Genomic DNA, 21,068 nt, shown 5'->3' on the forward strand with positions numbered 1-21,068 from the left:
AACACATCAACTGATTGTCTCCCACATGACCCTGACCAGGGCCGGGGACGAACCACAACCGAGGTAGGTGCCCTTGATTGGAATCAAAACCACAACTCATTGGTCTGTGGACAGACGCTCTACCGCTGAGCCAAATCGGCCAGAGCTATTCCTTGTTCCTAAATAACCTACTTATTAACTGACATGGATACCCCTTTCCCAAAATGATGAGATGAGGAGCTGTGTTTCATAGAGAGGAAAGGTGTATTGAAATAAATGATGAAACAAACACAAATAATCCTGGCATTAAAAGAGTGGCTTAAAGCGTGTTCCCCCACAATGTCTCTATGAAAAAAGTAAGCATGACATTTAGACCATTGCTAGAATATTAAATGGCTACCAAAGGCTTTTCAAACTTTGGATAAAATATGTAACCAAACCCCGAGACTCATTATGAAAACACATATGGAAAAATCCTTCTTCGTGTAGAGCTGACGACCTGGAAGCACTATTCTAGCCACAACAATGTGTCCCTATGAATATGACACCTGAGCCCTAGACTACCGTGCTGCTTTAATTGGTCACACAAGAGCTAGGAGTTTTGTTTTGCTTCAAATTCCTCACAAGGCTCTATTTTGAAGCTCTTAGGCAAGAGGTGATGTGAGGACAGCATTGTACTCATAAAGATTTCAAAAATGTGGAGGTCCCACTGTTTGATCTATCTTGGCACTTATATGTTATATATTGCAGAAAGTTTCATGCATACGGCAAGTTCATTAACACTGAAGATTCCTTGTGTCTGTGCATTTACATGTGTGGGTACATTTATACATATACACATATTTCGATGCAAATGCATACCTTTTCTAGTCAACACGATGAAAAATCTAAATATCATCAATTATATATGCACTTTGATATACAATTACAGCCAGATACCTGAAGAATTTTCTTCTCACATCCAGAGTTCTTTAGGTAAAGAGAATTAAGTTTAAAATCCACGAAAGACAACAGCAGTTCGTTGGGTAACATACAATGTGCAAGAGTCTGTCCACATCAACTTGCTAGCCAAGAGAAGTCTACTTTGGAAGCTTTGTCAGTTCTTTAAGGCCACTAATACATTAGTGCATTAATAGTCCTAAGAATTGATGGGACTAGTAAGTGCTAATTTACAATTTGGAGTAAGTTATCTGGTGGCTGAATCTACCCCAGTATGTTGTCATCACCTGAATCTCAAAAGACTCGGAGAGTTGTTTTCTCAAGGAATTTAAGGCAATAATAGGGAAATGGGTTCTACCCAACCATCTCTTGATTATTTATTGATTCTTTTATTTGACACATTTTTTTCCAAGTGCTTTCCTCTGAGCTAGGAATTGTCTTATGTGCTGGTGTAGAATGTTGAGTAAGTTGGCCAAGTCCATCTTTTAGGAGCTTGTATTTTAGTGAGGGAGACAGAACAATTACATAGAGTCCAGCTGGTGTGGCTCAGTGGTTGAGCCCTGACCCATGCACCAAGAGGTCACTGGTTCAATTCCCAGTCAGGGCACAGGGTTGTGGGCCCAATCCCCAGTGAGGGGCATGTAGGAGGTGGCCAATCGATGTTCTCTCTCATCAATGTTTCTCTCTCTCTCTCCATCTCCCTACCTCTCTCTCCAAAATCTCTAAAATAAAGGGAAAAAAAATTAAAAACCAAAACAATTACATAGAAAAATAGAAGATGATTCCCACTAATGATGAATGATATAAAGAAAATTAAATGGATCAATTTCTTGTGAGGGGAGTCAGGGAAGCCTTCTGAGGAAATAATATTTGCCCCTAGAGCTCTGAATGGTAAATACAAGCCAGACTCCTGCAGGCCCAGGAAGGCGAGTATTTCAGGCGGTGGGAACAGCAAGCTTCAGGCCTGAGGCAAGAATACCCCAGAAACAGCCAGGCCTGAGTGGTGAGCAGGAACGGGCAGAGGAGGAGGGTAGAGAGCTGGGCAGGGACTTGGCTTTCTAGATTATGGTTAGGAGTCTGGCCTTCTGTGACAAAAACAAACAAACAAAGAACCCAATGGAGGGTTTTAAGTAGGCCACAGGCTTGATTTATGTTTTGAAAGATCCCCCTGCTTATTGTGTGGAGAACATTGTTAAGGGCCAAAAGTAGAAACAATAATTTTAGATGAGAGTCTATTAGGTTTACACCAGAGGGATAACCGTGGCAGTAAAGAGAAGGATCAGTAGATTGAATGGGTAAAGCCTGCAGGATATTGGCTTAGGGGGAAAAGCAGAATCTCAGATGTCTTGAACATCTCAGTGCATGGTGGTGCCATTCATTAATGTGGTCAGTAGGGGAAGGAGTAGGGTGGGGTGGGGAGGTCAGGGCTGATGAGGGCTTGGGTGAGAATGTAGAACTCTGTTGGTTAAGTTACCTTTGAGATGTTGGTGAAGCACTATGATTGAGTTTAGTGATCAGGAAGAAAGAGCAATAAACAGAGCACTGGGAAACCAGGGGAGCTTCCAAGGAGGTCGAAAGCATCCTTCCCAAAGCTTTGAAAGCCTAAGTCAGAATTCCTGAAGCAACTTCCTCCTCTGACTTATCTTTAAAACCCTCTCCTTATCTTTAAAACCCTTGCCTTACTTTTGAAATCCTTCTGGTGCTCCAAGAGGGATGAGAGCCTGGGGCTATTAAATTAAGGACAATTTGGAAATGTTCACAGACTCAACTATACAGTTTCAGCACAATAGCTTCACCAGTCCCTTCCAGTTAGCCTTCCCACCAGTCTGGTTTTCTTCAATCTGTTTTGAACTGCATTCCAGCGACAAGTGTGCAAGGAAGAGAGCTGGTTGTGCTTGTATTGCTCATTCCACTCATCTTTCCAGGAGATCAGGCTGTATGTTTATTACAAACCAGAAGAACTTTGGCTGGGAAATGTTTTCCAACCCCCTGTTATCAGAATGCAGCCAGACTTAGAGAAGACTCGTTATCTATTAGTCATTCGTATTCTAAACTCATGGGTGTCGACTCCCCACCTGGCTGGGGCTTGCCTGAATTGTAACCAAGTTTGTCTTAATTGTGTTGCTTAAATGCTGGAGAGATTATGTTTTTTGGCAGTTCAACCAAAAGCCCAGTGCTTAGGCCAGAATATTAATAGTATTATAAATTCATAAAGGACAGAGCTGACATTTTCTAAGAATGTAACAATAAAGTGAGTGCTTTAAAAAGGAATATAACAAAAATATAAATTCAGAAAAGAACTCGGTCTTTTAAAGAATCATTAGAAAAGCAAGGCAAATCCAAAGCATGTATGTATATACATATATATATATTATATATATATTTTTTAAGACTTTCAGGAATAGTTTTGGTTGTGTAGGTGAGCATTCTTTTTTAAATTGACATTTCTCATTTTTCATTAAAATTTGTTTAGCATCATGGAAAAAAAATTCACAGGCTTTAGACAGTCACAGACTTGGGTCACATCCAATCTCTGCTACATTCTGGGTTTATGACATTGGAAAATATTTCTTTGAGTTTTCATGTACTCATCTAAAAATTGGGGGATTATAACATCCCCTGAAAATGTGCATACTTTGAATTTAGCAATTCTACTTCTAGGAATTGAACTGAAGGAAATGACCATAGAAAACCACAAAGGCTTATCTATGAAGAATGTTCACTTGGAGCATTGACATACTGGAATTCTTTGAGTAGATCATGACACTCAGGGGTGGGGAACTTCCGGCCCGCAGGCCATAGAAGGTCCTGGAAATCAATACCAGCTAACCAGCTAACATCACACAGCTCACTAAATTAGCCTGACCAAATATTTTTTTAAAGCTAATTTTTAAGTTAATAATTTTGTATGGCCCTCAAATGATGTTATAAATATTTAAACAGCCCTTGGCAGAAAAAAAAGGTTCCCCACCTCTGAAGGAGTAAAGATTATTTTGTAGAAGAAATGCAGTGACATCAAAAAGTGTTTAGAATATAATAAGTGAAAAATTATGAAGTGATGCATACTGTGATTAATTTTGGGGGAAAGAACATGTTTATGTACTCCCACATAGAAGAAAGACTAGACTAATAAGCATGGTAATGTCAATGGTGATTATATCTGAGTGGTGAGACCCAGAGGAGATTTGGTTTCTTCTTTGTACTCTTCTAGATTTTTCAAACTTCCTGCAATGAACATATACTAATTTTATAATTATTAAAGACGTGTTAAATGCGAACACTAATATCCACCTTACAGATTTCTGGTGAGAATTAAATTAGGTGAGATGATTTATGAACTACACTTAGCTTGGTGCCTGGCTTTTTGTTGGCATTTTCAACCGAGTTTTACTCAATTTAATCACTCATCGTGGATTTGTCTCAAAATGATTTTCAACTTAAAACAAAACAAAAACTATTATGCTTTACCCAGTGAAGATTTGTCACCATGAAGGATATTCAGCAGGATGCACTGCAAACTGTAAAGGCCATTGCAAAAGAGGTCTACCCAGAATGCTTTGAGCAGTGTGGGAGGCGCTGGAATCAGCATTTCACCGTGGAGTGACTAACTTCTCTGGAGCATTTATCTGGACACATAAGCTTTGGATTGTTTGTTTAAAAACCTGTCATTACTGTATAGCCACATAGGCACATAGACAGATGGAACAATATCTAACTCAAAATGTGCAATTAGTCTGTCATGATAAATGCCCCCTCTTCTTCAGGCTGATAAAAAGTGTCTGGTCAGAGCCTCTTGTGTCATCCAGAAACACAGCACATAAGCCCTGCTGCTCTCTCTTAGCAACATTCTTCATCCCGCAGAAATGCAGAGGGAAGATTTTGTGGGTGTGGCCGAAAGACAGGGCATATTATCCCTCTCTCTTCCTGGACTATTTATCCTTCCTGCAGGCTGTACTCCTCTCCCACCGCCCACATCTCTCTCTCACACACACAGACACCCCCCCACACACTTACACAGTTTCCTATCTTCCCCTATCCCCCTATCTCCTATCTCCTTTCCCATATGCTGAGTTAGGGGCTCCTCCTCCTTTTTTCTTTTTAATCTGTTTTAGCATTTACCGTAGAATACTGTAAACATGAGTTTGCTTGTCTCGCTCCGGCACTAGACTTCATTGAGAGATCTGCCACCTTTATTTAGTCTCAGAGTATTTCTTCATCGTGGTTTTTCATTGGCAAACTGGGAACAGAATGCCTCATTTAGAGGTTTGTTGGGGGCATTCCATTGCATAATGGAAGTAGAGTTCCTGGCACATACTAAGCACCCAATAATGGAAGCTATTATTAATGATCAATTATATTATTTATTTGCTTTTGTATCCTCAGGGCCTGGCATAGTGCCTGCTGTGTGATGGGGAAGAAATAAACTTCTGGTGAATGAATGAATGAATTTATAGGTCTGCAGAATATGGCTTTAAAATCAAAGAAGAATTTTTTGGAAGTGTTTTTGGACTCGAGCAACAGTCCCGCACGGTTCCCCTTCTCATTCCTTTCCCCAAATAGCCTGTCTGGCGCACATCCTCGGGCACCCTCTCTCTCTTCGGCAAAATCAGTGGCTACCATGTATGTATAGAGTTTATTGACTGTTCATTCCATGTGGGTGTGGCTTCGCAGAGATAAGAGGATTCTCCTTGGTCATCACCACCGTAATCTACTTAGTTGATTGTCTAGGAACCAGTGTTCCTTAGTTTTGTTAACCTCTTATGCTCTCTCTAAATCCAACAACTAACTCAATGATCTGATCACATGAAATCAGCGTATTGCCGACTCCAGACTCCCTCCTATCCGTGAGTTCCAATCTAGTCACCTCTCCGTGTTGACAAAACCTGTCAGCTCCTTGGCGTTCCCATCCTGTCTTTCCCCTACTTCCTCCGAGGAAGATGTTCGGGAATTATTTTAAGCCAGTTGAATCACTGTGAGAGTTTAGTGCTATTTTTAAGCCTTTGAGGAACAGCCGAGAAGGAATGGTTTAGGAATGTGAACCATTTCACCATAATATCCCACAGAAACGATCAGTTTGTGGTACATTTCAGCCTATTAAGAAACTATACTACACATATGCCCTGGCCGGTTTGGCTCAGCAGTTAGAGTGTCAGCCCACAGACCAAAGAGTTGCAAGTTCGATTCCAGTCAAGGGCACGTACCTCAGTTGCTGTTCTATCCCTGGCCCTGGTCAGGGTCATGCAGAAGGGGGCCAGTCGATGTGTCTCTCTCACATCAATGTTTCTCTCTCTCTTTCTTTCTCCCTCCCACTCTGTCTGAAGATACATGAAAAAAATACATATCCTTGGGTGAGGATTTTAAAAAAAAGATACTACATGTAATTGGGTCACTGTTGTCAGACACTAAATACTAAGGCACTCAGTAGGAAAATGTCTTCTCATGGCTCAGGTGAGACACATCAGAAGCCATCTGCCACTGACGAACATGCTGTCCTTTCCAGTATCTTCTGAGCAGACTGCTTCCTCTCATTGCTGTTCTCTGCCCGGGAGCAGAACTTGTCCTCACTGAACAGGACCCCTGTCTCCCTGTCATCAGCAGGCCTCTTATCAGTCCCTGCCAACAGGGAGTCAGCTGCTGGGCCCTCCTCCCCTCTAGAGATTGTGTGGCGGGTGTAGAGCCCGAGGGGGAAGAGACTTACTTGAGCAGATCACAAGGTGAGAGGCCTCTAGGTTGATTATCCCACGTGTTTCCTGAACCTCAACCCACATACCAAAGGAAGCTTCCCTGTCAAAACTCCTGCCCGTTCCAAGAGGTCTTCCCAGATTGATAAGAACACAAGTTTTTAAAAAATCTTAACTTGCCCTGGCCGGTTTGACTCGACTGTAGAGCATTGGCCCTTGGACCAGGGAGTCGTGGGTTTGATTCCGGCCAAGGACATGTACCTCAGTTGCAGTTTCTCCCCGGCCCTGGTTGGGGTTGTAGGAGCGACCAGTTGCTGTGTCGCTCTCACATCGATGTTTATCTTTCTCTCCCTCTCTCCCTTTCTCTCCCTCCCACTCTGTCTGAAGACAAATTGAAAAATGTCCTCAGGTGAGAATTTAAAAAAATAAGTAAAATAAAAGAAAAACAAAAAATCTTAACTCTTCTAGAACTTTATGTTGATTGTTCCCATCTCAGTTATGCATCTATTTCTGCCCCTGTTCCCTCTTCTCTTACTCACTTGTGTCTTCGTCTGTGCCTCCTTGGTTAACTGTGCTGCTTCTCTCTGACATCTCCATGTCCCTATCACCCGGGTCGGGCCATTATTTCAGCGATAGATTGTGCACAATTAGAAAGGAAAGACCCTTCCTTCCTTCCTTCCTTCCTTCCTTCCTTCCTTCCTTCCTTCCTTCCTTCCTTCCTTCCTTCCTTCCTTCCTTCCCTCCTTCCTCCCTCCCTTCCTTCCCTCCTCCCTCCCTCCCTCCCTCCCTCCCTCCCTCCCTCCCTCCCTCCCTCCCTCCCTCCCTCCTTTTCTTCCTTCTTTCTTTTTTCTTGGCCATCAGTGAAGCACCACGTATAATTGTCAGTTAATAAATGTTTTCTGTTGATGATGAAATGTTCTTTCATAACTGTAGATGGTACCTTCCTGTGATCCGGGAACGACAGGTCGTGGGAAACAGCAGTGGGGTGTTAAAGAGGATAAACTAGTCATATCTTTATTATGAACAAACTGAAAACTTGGATACAATTTTAAACAATTTCTTTTTAGATACTGAACCAGCTACTATCAAAGGTTGGGAGTAAAAACGAACCCACAATTTTCATCACGGATAGTGGGGTTCGGATAAAGACAAGGAACTTTCTATAATGCCGAGATGTCTTGAACCTCAGGGAAATCACCACTCCACATGTAAGGTAACATATACCGATTGCTTTTTCCCACCGAGGACACCAGGTCTTTCTCTGTATATGTGTTTTCTCCTGATATCTGAAATATTGAGAATATCTACATCTAAATGTCAGAGGTGATGCCATCATCGCCAATTTCACAGGGAAGAAAGATGGCTGCTCCACGTGGTTGTCATTCCTGGTAATAGTTGACGGCATTGCTGAATAGCACTTGATGTTTTTTCCAGAGTTACAGCAGGAGCATGAGGACGGGGCATTTTAAATTAAGAGCTAGAAGAGACCTAAGAGCACTTTTGCTTTTTAAACAAGGAAACAGAGTCTTACAGAGGTGACACTCTTTCGATGGCTGACATATTGCAAACCCAGGCCACTGGACCCCAGTCTAGTGACCTTTCCAGTAAGTGGCTCCGTGTCTCTGCGCTCTTGGCTCTGAAAGTTGGGCAGGACTTATGAGTGTTGAGAAATTGCTCCGAAGTTTTGCCTATTTTTTATAAAAGTTTTGATAGCGCTTCACCGAGGCCCTCACTTTTTACAGAGCTGCTACCGTGGATATAATCAGTATGTGCTTAGTGTGTGCGCTTGGAACACACGTACCTGACATGCAACGACATGAGACATTGTAATGAAAACCTTTGTTCCAAATAATGTTGAATCATCACTAACCTGGCCTTTGGTCTCTGTGAGGAATGGACATTAAATAGAATGGCAGGTGATATTTGATGCGGGGAAAGACGACTAGACATTGGAGAAAGGTGGAGGAAAATGTTTTGAACTCTGTGCCTCTTGAGTTCGTGATCCCAACTGCTGTGCTCTGGGCTTCCAGGCAGAGAGGTGGCCTTCCCTCCCCTCCCTTCCCCTCCCCTCCCTTCCCCTCCCTCCCCTCCCCTCCCCTCCCCTCCCTCCCCTCCCCTCCCCTCCCCTCCCCTCCCCTCCCCTCCCTCCCCTCCCCTCCCCTCCCCTCCCCTCCTCTTCCCTCCTCTTCCCTTTTGCTCACCCCCCTGCTCCTCAGTAGAGTCCCAGAAGTGTCTGTCTTCAGTTGAGGGGAAGAGATAATACTTCTCTTCCTGGAAGGAAAATTTAAAAGAAAAGAATTATACATGGCTTTCGTTGATCTGACTTCCTATTTCTTGTAGAAACAAGGCCGTGGTGATGGTTGACCCGTCTATGAAAAGCAAACAAAAACCCTGAAGCCTTATATAAACTCTCCCTCTTTCTCTTTGTAAATGCTGCTAGGCCTCGGCTGCGCCCTGACGCACTGTGGTCCCCGGGGCTCCCGTGCGCATCAGCACAGAACCCCCCAAGTCAGGCTGACCCCAGTTCCCTGCTCACCAGCACTGAAACCAGGTTCTCGCCTTTGTTTCACTTTTCGGGGCCATTCATGTTTTCCTTTCCCAAGAGACTTTAAAACGTTCATCTGTCTTCCAAAATTATGGGAAACTTAATTTGTAATAAAATTACATGAATGAGTTGTGGTAAGGTTTTGGCAGGATCTAGAAAATAATGGTTTCATTTAAACATGAATCACTAAAACACTGCTTTCTTAATGTAATTAACTCAAAGCAGCCCTTCTTGTTAGAATTAAGAGATTTCCCCACAAATCTCTCTGCCTTACGCAGACTTCTCGTATGGAGGTCTAGGGACCAGAGCACAGAAAATCGTTTTAACAAATCTGCTGTTCTCTCCAACATAGAATAAAGATGCATTCCCTCTCATTATCTTCCAAAGAGATCTCAGGTTTCCAGAGTATTAAAAGACTGATTAAGACACGCATAAGTAAATGTATCAAAAGTGGAAAAGAGGAAGTTGAAGATGCCATTTCCACGGAGGGAGCTTTCTCAGCAACCGCGTGAGGAGCTTGGGGCTGCTGTCATTTAGTGTGGAGGACACTGGGGCTGCGGTTTTGCGGGGACGGGGTTGAATGTGTACTCTGGTCCCCTTCTTCTAGACAGGACTGCCATTGGGTGCATGAAGGGTGGTGAGCCCAGAGACGGGTTGAGTGCAAGGTGTCATGAGACATCACCGAGAGCTTTGCTCTGTCGTTCAAGCCATTATTCCACAAAATTGCTTCTAAGTCACATAAAGAACAAGGCACATGCTCTGGCCGATTTGGCTCAGCAGTTAGACCATTTGCCTGCGTCTCAAAGAGTCTTGGGTTCAGTTCCAGCCAAGGGCATGTACCTCAGTTGTGGTTCGTCCGGGCCCTGGTCAGGGTCATGTGGGAGGCAGCCAGTGGATGTGTCTCTCTCACATTGATGTTTCTCTCACGCTCTCTCTCTCTCCCCTCCCCCCCCCACTCTCTCTGAAGATAAATGGAAAAATATCCTCGGGTGAAGATTAAAAAATAAAAGGAATACGGAACATTGTTTTCAAACAATGTTTGTTTATTTATTTATTTATTTATTTATTTATTTATTTTTTTATCCTCACCCGAGGACATTTTTCCATTTTTTTGTACAGATAGAGCGGGAGGGAGAGAGAGGAAGAGAGAGAGAGGGAAACATCGATGTGAAAGGGACACATCGAGTGGCTGCCACCCACACGACCAACCAGGGCCGGGGACAAACTGCAACCGAGGTACATGCCCTTAGCGGGAACCAAACCCCGGTCTCTCCGGACCGCAGGCGGACGCTCTAACCGCTGAGCCAAACCGGCCAGGGCCAAACAATGTTTATTTTTAAACATGGGTAGACGTGACAGTTTTTGAGATGCTGAAGAAAGGGAAATCTCTCTCCTCTCTGAAAACTTAGTTTAAAAGACAATATGACGGGCAGCCTGATTAGTAGCTTTTATTTATTTTTCCAAATAAAGGAAATGAAAAGACTTTACCTTTTTATTCTCAGCCCCTAACACTGATTCTTTCTTTCTGTTGCAAGTCAGTGTTTGGACATGAGGGAAAGTAAGGAGATGTATGTATGACTGTACTTTCATTGTAGCGAAAGCAGGCAGAGATGAGATAAAACAAGGCCAACTGGAGAAGGAAGAAGGGAACGTTCATAAGTTAAATATTTTTTTTTTTTAGGGTCAGATGGATCAATGATAAAATATCAAGCTTTCACATGCTAACACATTCCATGTTTTCTATTAAGAAACGTGGTAATAATTATTGGGTTTCGTTCCGTCCTTCAAGTAGGAAGCTGTGATCTTCTGCCTTCATATGGGATGCCTTTCACATGTCCCAGGAGCAGAGTGAAGCTCCAAGTCACTGTTACCCCTGTAATAAAGATAAATGCTCATAGTGGGATTGGTTTCAAAGGCTACTTTAAAAAATCATTTTATTTTTCCTCGATTAGGTTAAACATACACATGACACACAATTCAGAGTGCACAGAGAGAAGTCAATTTCCCTTCACCGTCCAGCCCCCCCCCCAACCCGAAGACTATCATTATTGTTACTTAGTTTTGTTGTTCTGGAGTTGGTCTGTTAGTGGCTTCTTTTAAAAACACTTTTTTTTTTTTTTTTTTAATCCTTTAATAACATCAGGTCATTGGGTGCAAACATTTGGCCCCTTTTTAGCAAGAGGAGTGGATGTAACCTCAGATTTTCTTTGGAAAATGGCAGCACCTCATACAACCCTGAAAGTTAGGTATAGCCAACCTCATTTCCCAGATGAGGAAAACTGAGTCTAGGATACTGTGTGTGTGTGTGTGTTTTTGTTTGTTTGTTCGTTTTTCACTCAAACAGGTTGTGACTGGCAGAACCAGGTTTGCCACCCAGGGGGTCTGAGACCCCGCATTACCCTTTCCACCATTCAGTGGTGCTTTGCCAGTGCAGAGGTCTCCTCTGGCATCAGACAGACTTCTCCGGTGCGGGTGAAAACTGGTCTTCCTCTTTCAAAATCATGCTCCAAGTTAGCTTGCAAGAAAACCTCCATATTATACTACCAATATAGAGTTCCAATAAAATATTGGGCACCTAAGTGGAAATACACACAGGTCCACACCCCATCATGACCTCCTCACATCTCCCTGCCCAGTTTTGATGACAGGTTTAATTGTTGCCATGATTCACAGATACTCTCAGGAAGAGAGACTGGGCTTGTCGCTTCTATTTAGCTGCCGTAAAACATCTTAAGAAAACAGCCTATCCACCCGTGCCAGGCAGTTGGTCATCATCCCTGGGGGCTCATATCTGCAAACTTGCCACTTTGTCTACAACCCCCACTGTACCCCATTCCTACCTTGGGTAGAACTTCTGGCAGCAACAACCTTGAGGCATCTGAGGCTGTTTGGGGCTCTTTCAGTTTCCAGTTGGGTGTCCCTGGTTTGAGGAATCTTGCTTGTGCACATCCTGGTTTGGTTCTACATGGCCCCGTATTTTTCAGGCCTTCTGCAAATTTCGCCATGATGGACGTATAGCATTTACTTTAAAATAGTTTTTTAAATAGTGACCATAAATAGTTTCTGAAACATTAACAGGAGGACATGTTGTTCCTCATTTTTACCATGTCACTTTGAACTGTCATTAATAATCGGTTTGCATTATCTGTATGCTACTACCCCCACTCTCCAAGGGTAATCGTGTTGGCGTTATTTTTAGTCTGTGTGCATAGTTCTGAAAATAACCAAGGAGAGGAGGAATACTTTTTTTAAAGGAGATTCTTCACATGTAGGCTTATCATCTGCTTTTACAAAGAGTTAAGTGTTTTCCTGTTTATCCTTGATTCTGCCACACTTAAGCATTCCTTAGAACTCTAAAGGGCACCTAAGAATCACAGCCCACTATTATCAGTGTAAATACGGTGTCCTTTTCCCCCTTGTATATTGTATATTAAAAGCACAGAAACACATCTGACCCAGATTAATATTTTCTTAGGATTAGAATGAATAGGCTTTTAAATTGCTTTGTAACTATATTAAAGTTTATTAAAAACACTGTTAATTTTTTTCTTTTCTGAGTCATGTAAGAAAGAAGGTTCTTGAGAGTAATATTCCTCATTTGCGATCTGAAAAGAGAAATTGTATGTAGCATCTCCATTCTCCCCCAAGGAGTAAGTAATAAGGTGACGAGATTTGCTATAGAAACGTGGGGCCGCAGTGCGTTGGTCGTCGAGGCTGGGCGACACTGAGTCCCTTCCGCAGGCTGCCGTGGAAGAGGCGGCCCGCAGTGGCCAAGGCTGCCTCGCCATCAGAGCCAGACCACGGATTTGTGGTGTGGAAGCTCTGATCTTTGCATATAGGACAAGTCATTTTCAAAATGCTCTGGTGGGATGTTCACATTTGATGTTATGGACTGAATGTGTCTCCCAAGATTTATATGCTGAAACCCTAATCTTCAGTGTGATGGTATTACAAGTAGGGACATTGGAAGGTAATTACATTCAGAAGAGGTCGTAGGATGGGGCCTCTTATAGTGGGATTAGTGCCCTTATAAGAAGAGAAGGGGGGACTAGAGCCCTCTCCCTCGCCACCCCTCTCTCACGCGAGGATACGCTGAGATGGTGTTCATCTGCAAGCCAGCAAGAAGGCCTTCACGGGGAACCAAATCAGCTAGTATTTTGATCTTGGAGCTCCCAACCTCCAGAACTGAACTAAATAAACTAACTCAATGAGTTGCTGTTGTTTGAGTGACCTGGTCTGGGACATTCTGTTATGGCAGCCAGAGCTCACTAAGACAACTGCTTCCCTGAGAGTGAAATTTTGACTTATCATTTTAGCCCTTTGCTCAGTGTTGCTGTTTGCTTTGCTCTGAGCCAGTTCTTGCTTGTGACCTCGAGAGCCTATCGGGTCAAAAGTTCTCATGCTAGTCAGTGGAGATAGTTATTTTGTCTCCAAGTTTAAAGACTGGTGGTAGATTTCCCTAACCAGGAATATTTAGCTTTCTTTGTTACACTTCTCTGATCATTCAGTCATAGCACTTGATCACCAACACTGTCTTCAGTTACTCCATTCCTTCTCCCTTGTCTGTGCTTCTCCACTAGAATCTCAGCTCTGTGAAGGTCAGGATGTGTTCTGTTGTTCCTCTCCGCACCCTCAGCAGCTAGCACAGTACCCCGCCCCAACAGGTGCTGAGTGGATGACTGAGTGGAGTGAACCCCCGGGGTGTGAGGTGGGTCACTCGGTGAGACTATCTCTAAGTAAGTGCTATCTTGGTCCCTGAAAAAAGCCTAAGGAATTCTTTGTATGATGTTTCTCCCAGGGTGTCCCCTTCTCTGTTGCTTGTTTGGATGCTGTCAAATTCATTCTTTTGCTTTGCTTTAAACTGAACATTCTAAACTGACTTGTGTCACACACACAAAAAAAAGAGACTGAGCTAGCAAAAGGGATTCCCCAGAGCCCAGAAGGAGCTAATGGAACAAACTGAGAAACTGCTTGGCCACAACAGTGATATCGAGTAGATTATAATTTATACTAAGAACCAAGAAGAAATCTAGCACAGACCCGGAAGATAATGATCTCTGACTCTCCTCTGTTGTAGGCAGATTATAAAGCTAGGATCATTGAACAACTTGCATTTAGAAAACAGGGAGAAAAGATTTCTCCATTAAGCAATTAGGAGCCCTAATTGCCTTGTAGTGTGATGTAAATTTGCATACAGATAAGGAGAAAACTGTGGGTGGAGTATATGGAGATTTTCATAATGTATTTGATAATTCAGTTTTCAGGGGAGTACCCCAGTGATTTTCTTACTGGGGGAAAGAGGATGATTAGTCACAGTTGGGGAACCAACTTGAAAACGGGCAGCAAAGGTACGGTGAACAATGTCAGATGGGAAAATGGGAAGGGAGCAGTGTGCAAGCCCTTGATATAAAAATTATTTATAAATGAATCTTAGTTTCTAAATTTGTGAATGACGCAATACTTTCTTTGGAAAAAGATAAAGGGGCCTTAACAAGTAAACAAAACAATAGTTTAGGAGCAGCATAACTATTCCAGATAGCAAGAACAGAGAGACATTTCTTCCATAGTATTCACATAGAAAATAATATATGCCCGGCCGGTGTGGCTCAGTGGTTGAGCGTCGACCCATGCACCAAGAGGTCGCCAGTTTGATTCCTGGCCAGGGCACAATCCCAGGTTGTGGGCCAAATCCCTAGTGGGGTGGGAGGCATGCAGGAGGCGGCCAGTCAGTGTTCTCTCTCATCGATATTTCTATCTCTCTCTCCCTCTCCCTTCCAATCTCTCTCAATATAAAATAAAAAAAAATTTAAAAAGAAAATAATATGTAACATATTATATCCTCAACAGCATTTTTACAGTTAATAAAAAATGTTTTGTGGGATAATGTTTATACTATACTTCAACAGATAAATACTTCAATGCGAAAGTTCAGTGCTTACCATTTGCTCTTCAATTTCATGAAGCACAGTAGTAATCATACTCCTCATTAAATGTATCGGATTTACTGAAAAAGTTTTTTGGTTGGGAGGCAAGCGAAAACAGAGATAAATGCAGAACATTGATAAATCTGTGTAAGTGGAGATAAAATCGGCAACTAGAACATTGGAGAGGTTTTCCACTAATAGCAAAAACTAATATTTATCAAGAGCTCACTGTGTACTGGCTACTGTTCCAAGTACTTGATATCAATGTCTTTTTTTTTTTTTTTTTTACTTCGCCTCCTCGCTGCTGTATAAAGTTGGTGCTATTCTTATATTCGTTTCATTAGTGATGGAGCTTAGATAATTAACTGGTCCAAGATTATGCAAATAGTAAATGGTGGAGGTGGATTGAAACCCATGGAGCCTTACTCCGAGCGTGTGTGCCCTATTACCACTGTAGGGACCTCGTCAAGTACATAAAAGATGAAGGGATTGAAACCAGGCAAAATTCCAAAGATCTAGACTATTGATCCTTGAGAAAACTCTTCCAGGAAGAAAGAAAGAAGAAAAGGAAAAATACGGAACATCAGGAAGAGAGCTGAAAAACCAAACCAAGTGCTGTTCTATTGGTTTGTAATGAGGACACATTTATACCTGCATTTCTCTGGGCGGTTCTGGTCGAATTCATTTAAGAGGGAATCGGTAGAAGATGGGCAATAAAAATGGCCAAAGAGACGAAAAGGTGAGTATGGAGAAAGTCTGTTTTAAGAATAAAGGTTGAGAAAGGCTGAGATTCATACATGTGAAATCATAACTGACTTGACTGAAGTGGATAAAAAAAAAAAGTTGTGTTTAACAACTTACTTAGAATAATTATAAACAACTCCTGAACATATAGATGGATTCAGCCTACGAGAGTGAGGCCTGGGAAGGTCATCATGGGTCTTACCCAGCTAAGTGCTTCTCAAAAAAATAATAGAGAGAAATGGAACTGAAGTGGTCAGATGTGGCTTTGAAGTCACCCAGACCTAGGTCTAAGTTCTGACTCTAAGGTTCACCGAGAAGTTATTTAATCCCTCTGAGTCGTAGTTTCATCACCTGCCAACCGCATATAATCATACTTCACTGAGCAGTTGGGCTTGGCACATAATTGGCGCTGAAAAAATGTTGGCTGTTATTATGATCAAGATGACCCGTGTATGTCTGTGTGATGTGCTCAAAAAAAGCCCTTGTCTTCCGTTAGGTTGAGGATGTGGAGGGTTTCAATTTTATTCTACCCTGAGCTGAGCTGCTCAGGCTCAGCCCTGAATTTCTGTTCGCCTCTCTCTATGCATGATGGAAAACTGCTGCAGCCTCCTTTCATCTTGGGAAAAATACATACTTTTGTGGCATCCTCTTGTAAGTGACAGCAGCTTACATAGTTGTTTCTTGATCACCTCTTCGTAGTAGCTTACAATTATGTATTGATTTCCTGTGTGTCTTTTCTGAATTTTTTTTTTTTTTGGTTACTTGGTTGGTTTCTGATGATCCTTTCAGGCCTATGAGGTTAAAGGAGAATGATATTGTGTGTTTGCCTTTCTGGTGAGCCTGCCTTTCTTTTGTTTGCCATTTCTTATCTCCTAGATTGAGAACCCTCGAGTCTAAGGGCTAAGCGTATGTAAGAGCAACAACATCTCTCCAACAAGCTTTCTGCAATGGACGTGACAAGCTGAATCAAAGACAAAGCAGTGTGTGTTTGTTATGACTCATATGTTGCCCAGAACTTCAGTCCCTGCCCCGTTTTGCTTAAATCAAGCATGTCAGGTGCCCTGGCCGGAGGACGGTGTGTGATGCTGATGTATATGTTGTTGAACAAGGTCAGCAGTCGGAGCTGGAGAGCTACACCCTGGGGACTTCAGCTGTGCAGCTGCCCAGAAAATTATCATTTATAAAATTATTTCCTACATTTTAGCATTTCTCATTTCTGGGCAATGTCGTTTTGTAGGGGGTTTTCTTTCTTTCTCTTTCTCTCTTTCTCTCTCTTTCTTTCTTTCTTTCTTTCTTTCTTTCTTTCTTTCTTTCTTTCTTTCTTTCTTTCTTTCTTTCTTTCTCTGTCTCTCTCTTTCCTTTCTTTCTTTTTCTTTTTTGTCTTAATTTTTTCTGTTTGCTTTGGGAGTAGGTGAGTCCTTTTCACGGACAGCAGTTAGGATTGCCCCAAGAGAGAAGCAGGAAGAAAGAAGTTGTCCAGAACTTTGAAATTATATATTTCCACTTCCATTATATTTATAGCCTCAAAGAAGTAAATAGAGAAATAATTTTAAGAAGGGAACACTAGCCAAAAACAATTGACAGTGGAAAGCAAACAGTTGATTAGAATCTCAGAGTATGACTGCTACTTTGTTATTTTTATAAACTGACATCTACCTTAAAGACACTACTTTGGAAAAATGTATAAAATTGAAAACACATTGGCAATAAAGCATGTTCGCCCCATCCTCTCTTTATCTTTACCTCGGCTTCTAAATTTCTGGCTGCAGTCCTAAACAGGAACGAAAGGTCAACGAAGAACGACATAGTCTCATTTAATCTTTAAAACTTCTTTATTTGCTTTAGCGGGCCTGTGCCTGGCCCGGGTGTCACCGTGGGCTCCTGGGGGTTGTTGCTTCTGCGTGTCTCTCACCAGTGGTTTCTGACATGGAATCCACTCAGAAATGCAGTCGACATCCATGTTTGCTTGAGATTTTTTTTTTTGTAAAGGAAGTTTTTAATCAACCAGGTAAATATATTATAGAAGATTTCAGCTCCAAATTAAAGTATACTTTGAGAGAGAGGATGATTGGAACTGAGATGTCTATATTCCATCAACGAGACTTCAGACAGCTGCATGTCCATGAGCGTCCCCTCTGCAGATAACCGGTTCCCCCTATTTTGCAGGTCACCTCTCTGCACTCTTTGCCCTGCATTCACCCTTGTCTTTTTTACGCTGGTGTTGAAGTGCTGGGGTACATATCATAGCCAACAATAAGAGAGAGGGGGGAATGGATAAAAGGGAAGGACTCTCCATTCAGAGGTGCTGAATCTAGGCTTCTGTAAATGACGTAGGCCCTGCTTTGGGGGTGAAACCTTTGTAAATCGAGGCAAAATGCCTATTTGTTTAAAAGTTCTTACATTAAAAAAAAAATTTAACGTGTGTTTCGGAGAGAACAGACGAGGTGGTTGATGTGTGCTCCGGCGGGCAGCAGGGGGGCTGCAGGATGGCCCTGGCCGCTCCCCCGAGGACGCCCCTCTGGGCTGCTGCGCTCAAACTCCAGAGTCCTCGTTCCCCTTGAACAACACTCAAACATCTACTATAAAGACCCCCCCCTTTTGTTTTGTTTTGAACCATCTAATTAAAGAACTCTGGATATAGACTAACTTCTGTCCCTCTTCACCGGGGCCCCCCTCCCCCCGTTTTGACTACCGGGGACTAAGCACCACTGCGCTCAATGCACTTCCTACTTTGATGATCAAATCCTCATTTTTCTTACAAACAAGATTTTCTCTGCTCCTGACACATCTCTACTCTCACCCTTCTAATTTCTCCTTCCCGCATCCCTTCCCTTCAAGTTTCAGGAAGCAGCAATTAGGCAATCCCGTTAGATTCTTCTGAAAGTAGCGAAAACAGTGGCTCTGGGAACCTTATGCTGAGTCATGACACAGATACTTTTTCTACACCACCCAGGCTATTTTGAATGAAGGCAGGAAGCCTGCTTCTAAGCTGCTGCTGAACCAAACCCTGGAAAGGCAGAAGTGTGGAAGAAGGGATGCGCGTTGAAGGAAAACAACCCTTTTTTGAGTAAAAAGTCTGGTCTCTCTTCCAGTGTATAGTTTAAATGTGCTGACCCCTAAGAATGAATTGGAGGTTCAGGTTAGAATTTTCTTCTAGCTGATTTTGTGATTAAACTCATGGAATAGACCTTTTTTAACCCGTTGCCTGGCATACACATAGAGATTAAATTTCGTACCTTCTCCACCGCTACCTCTGCCTGGATCAATACCATTACTGTCTAATTTCTTTTTGCAAAGGGCCCCAGGAAACATATTTCCCTTGGTGTCCCCAGCTTTTGAGCAGGTCGTGGGAGCCATGCATTCCCGTGCCCTTCAATGCCCTCGGGTTTATCCAAGGAAAGCTGTATTCCTGGATTGGAGGGCACACCCATGCCACAGCTCCAGAGTCACAGGAGGCTGGAGGGAGAGGAGGTGCACAAAGGGAGGAAGTGATCCTCCTCTCCGTCTACACCAAATGCCTTCCTCAGGTGGAGGATCCAGGCCCCTGTTTCTTTTGAAGAATGGAATGTGGCACTTGAGCTGCTACTCTCTTCTTCAAGACTCAGGAAAGGGTTGAGAGCCATGTCTTCCCAGAGGGGGTTCCCGACACCCCCACCCGCCTCTGACTTCCCGTCGGCCCCCTCAGCCTGCTGCTTTGTGCCCTCCGCTCTGTAGTTGGCTGACACACTTTGTACCACTGTCTCGTTGGTCTCTCTTGAGACCAGGGAGCTTTCCTTCTAGACTTGGGACTCCAGGAGTTTTAGTAAATCTTTGTAGCCTCCTGTCTAGCACTTAGTAGACACACAATTGTTCACTGAGTGAGCAAACAAGCTGAGGGAGCCCACAAAGCTCTTCTGACTTCCTGGACTGCACCAGTAAGCCACTTTTATGTGGAGCCAGACGGACCAAGTCTGGTACTTCTTAAAATAGGAGACAGTTGGAGGAGGGGGTGGAGAAAAACCATGATAGAAGTGGTCTCCTGGTAAACAGAGGAAGAGCCTTTGAAAGGAATCAACAAATAAAAATACTCTGGGAATCTCTGTTTTACTGCAAGTTGAGTATTCTAAACCCAGATACAGGTTTGCCTTGCTTAATCAGAGTGGGGCAACCCCAAACCCAGTTGTCTTAGGCTCTGCACATGTTTTCCTTCATTTCTGTGGTATAGTTGAAACCATCAAAATGCTGGTATGATCTATACCAATTGTATCCAACATTTTAAACTGTGTGTGCTATAAGTAAAAATAAGTATCGGCTCACATCTTCTCTTTCTGTATAAATTATATGCATGCACTGCTAATGTATCATGTACTTTATAAAACATCATTCATATACATTAAACGATGAGATAAAAACATGAATAGGAATTCCATCACTTTTTTCCCAGGCCTGGATGGATCATTGTTGCACCCTCGGTGGATGGCACCCTCCAGTTCAGAGGTCAGTGCTATAGTTGACTTCTCCTACCTGTGACTTGATGATTTGGACAAAGTTAGAAACTGTTAGGAGTGGGCTACCCAGTATGCTTCTCCCTGCCTGAGTTTACCTTTCCTCATCACATGGCCTTGTCTATCTCCCACACATGTAGAGATCAATGGATGGGGCACTTTAAGAGCGAGGTGATTTGTTTGGTACATTGTATATTAATTCCTTCTAACCGCTGTTTGCTGGAAATATTAAATCATGTTGAATCTTCAACTAAGTTGGGTTATAGAGTCATCTACATCTTTGAATTGTGGAATTTTAGCTATTGGAGGAATTTTAGTGATGACCTCTAGTCTAGTTATTACTCTATGACATGAGACAGCTGAATAAAGAAGACAGGAGTTTCCTTAATATGGTAGAAACTCCTGGTTGCCTGAAAAATTGCCCTTTCCTCCTCTTCTCTAACTTTGTTTACCTTCCACGGAGTGTCCACACGCCGAAGGCAGACTGAGAACACTCTCTAGCCCGCGGGAGTGCATCTTGTTAGGGTAAGTCAGGTAGGGAGATTCTACTCATGAGCCTTGTTCAGTGAGTGGGTTTATGCTTAGGTGTGTGACAGGGTCTGACCAAGCTTCTCGGAAAATTTCTTTGACTTTAAAAAGGGACACAAGTGGTAGACATTCCCTTGCTCTTTCTGGATCTCATCATCTATATGTAGCATGGATACTTCAGCAGCCACCTGAGGACTGTGGAGGGGGCCAACCCTAAGGACAACCTGTCCAGACTGCATGACAG

Source organism: Molossus molossus, unplaced genomic scaffold (genome assembly GCF_014108415.1).
Source record: "Molossus molossus isolate mMolMol1 unplaced genomic scaffold, mMolMol1.p scaffold_m16_p_8, whole genome shotgun sequence".
Lineage (NCBI taxonomy): Eukaryota > Metazoa > Chordata > Mammalia > Chiroptera > Molossidae > Molossus > Molossus molossus.